We start from the raw sequence: 2,772 nt of genomic DNA on the forward strand, positions 1-2,772 counted from the left end.
AGGTCTAGATGGCACTCTTCTTAGATGTCTAGAAAGCGACGAAGCTCAGATTGCGTTACATGAAGTGCATGAAGGGATATGTGGTCCACATGCTAGTGGTCCTACCTTGGCCAAGAAACTCATCAGGACTGGATATTACTGGCCCAATATGGAAAAAGACTCATATCAGTTTGTCAAGAAATGTAAGCAATGTCAAATTCATGGAGACCTCATACATGCGCCAGCACAAGAACTACAACCACTTGTGTCTCCTTGGCCCTTTTGTCAGTGGAGACTTGATCTCATAGGCAAGATTCACCCTCCTTCTTCTAATGGTCATAAGTGTTGGGAAAAATGGTGTCTCAACCTTGCATTTATGTGAGGTTACTATTTATAGTAAGTTTTTATTTGAGCATGAAATGGTGCGAAACTCTCTCTGAAGCTTCTGGTTGGCTAGATAAGCATTCTGGTAAAGTTGTGTCGCAAAGTCACAGCTAGTTTTGAAGATATTAAAGTTTTCGTCTTGGAGGGGTGCAATAAAATGTTTAAACTTAATTTTGGGGGCTTTAGAGGCTCTGAAATGCCCTGAAAAGTGGTCGTAACCGGCGCAGCTAGTTACAAGGTGATAGAGCACTTCGTGAGCTTTCTGGCGCTTCAAACGGTTTGTCAATCGGACACCCGGTTCTCAAGTTATGGCCTCCGGAAGTTTGTACTCCTGAAATAGGAAAAAATAATTTGTATCGGATACATAAATGAGCTGTAAAAGGGAGCGACACGTGTTGATGTGTGATTTAACATGTCATAGGGCATCTAGAAGGGAGATAAGGTTGGCTACACCTTATTGGGTGGTTTTAGCCCATGGTTTTGTAATACCGTTTGACGGTTTCCTGTATTGTATCTCCTATTTATGAGGTGTGTGAGATAGAGGTTGTGTGTAAGAGTCCTATGGCTATTGAGTTGCCTCTGAATCTTTGTTTAGTGCTACTCCTGCGAAGAGCTTGCTCTGCAAGTATGTTGTAATCTATTTTTGATTGCTGAATAAAATATTGAGCTGCTTTTGGAGTGTGGGGTTTTTCTCCCGAAAGGGTTTTCCCCACGTAAAAAACTGTGTTGTGGTATGAATGCTATTATATCTATTTCTATTTTCTGTAACTGTTGTAACAATCTGAAAAAGTTTTGTATTACCCTCCTCTCAAGGTTAGTGTAGGAAGTGGTTTCCGCTACTTAACTTCCTTACAAGTGGTATCAGAGCCTGACCACCTTTGGTTTCAATTGTGGGCAGTTGGGTTTTTTTGAACTAATCCAGATTTGAGTGGGAGCTTGTGCAGAAGACACTTTTTGATCTTGTTGCAGGAATATTCAGATGGCGAGTTCGTTAGGGAGAATAGAGGTGGAGAAATTTAACGGAAGTAATTTTGAGATGTGGAAGCTGAAGATGGAAGATCTGCTAATAGATCGAGATCTTTGGGATGTTGTTGATGCGAATGTCCAAAGGCCCTCAGATCCTACTGCGGCAGCTCAATATGATGTTATGGACCGAAAAGCTAAGGGTCTAATCAGACTATGCCTGACAGACTCTGTTCTAATCAATGTCCATGAAGAAAACTCTGCAAAGAAGCTATGGACTAAGCTTGGTGAGATGTATCAAGTGAAATCTTTATTAAATCAAATTTTCTTAAGAAAGAAATTATATTCCTTGAAGATGGAAGAGGGTGGACGAATTGCAGACCACCTAGAAGCATTCAATATGTTGGTGGCTCAATTAGTATCCGTCGGTGTTAAGATGGACGAGGAGGAGAAATGTCAGATCTTGCTTTGCTCTTTGCCTGATTCGTGGGATTCTCTTGTTATGGCTATCGGTAGTACTTCTGTTGTTTTGAAATCTGAAGATGTGGTGGGTGCCCTACTCGATGAAGAGATGCGAAGGAAGGTATCCATCAGTTCAAAGGAAGCCCTAACCGTTCATGGAAGACCTAGGGAGAAAGGCAAGAAGAATGAGAAGCGCGACAAGTCCAAATCCAAAGGGAGATCAAAATCTCCTGGAAAGTCCAAAGTCATTTGCTGGAATTGCGGTAAATCGGGTCACATCCGTAAGGACTGCAAAGAAGAAAAGAAGAAGAAGAAAAAGAAAAAGTTCGATTCTGATTTTGAGTCCGACAAGGAAGATGGCGATGCATTTATTGCGGCTTTGGCGACTCATGTAGGTAATGATGCCTGGCTAATTGACTCAGGTGCATCTTTTCATATGACTTCCAATAGAGATTGGTTTTCTGAATATGAAGGATTTAATGGAGGTAAGGTGTACTTGGGTGATGATTCACATCTAGACATTGTTGGTCGAGGTAAAGTTAGAATCAGGTTTTCTGATGGTAGAATAAAAAAGATTAATGGTGTGTTGCATATCCCTGGATTAAAATGAAACCTGTTATCTGTGAGAAAACTGATAGATGCAGGTGTGCAGGTAGTCTTTTCTGAAGCAGGATGTAAGATGATTAAAGGTGCTATGGTAGTTGCTAGAGGTGTCAGGTTTGGCACTTTGTATAAGCTTGAAGCATACACTGTTGAGTGTAATAGCACTTCTATAAAAAGTAAATCTGCAGATACTTCACTGGAAGATTTGAAGGTTTCACCTTCAACAGATGGAAATAGTTTTTGGGTACCTAAGGGTACTCTTTCGTCTGAAGCAAAGTTACCTGCAGAGAAGACTATGTTATGGCACCAGAGACTTGGCCACATTGGAGAAAAGGGTCTAAGGACCTTGAAAAATAAAAACCTTGTTGAAGGTTTGAATGA

The sequence above is a fragment of the Cryptomeria japonica genome, chromosome 8 (genome assembly GCF_030272615.1).
Source record: "Cryptomeria japonica chromosome 8, Sugi_1.0, whole genome shotgun sequence".
Lineage (NCBI taxonomy): Eukaryota > Viridiplantae > Streptophyta > Pinopsida > Cupressales > Cupressaceae > Cryptomeria > Cryptomeria japonica.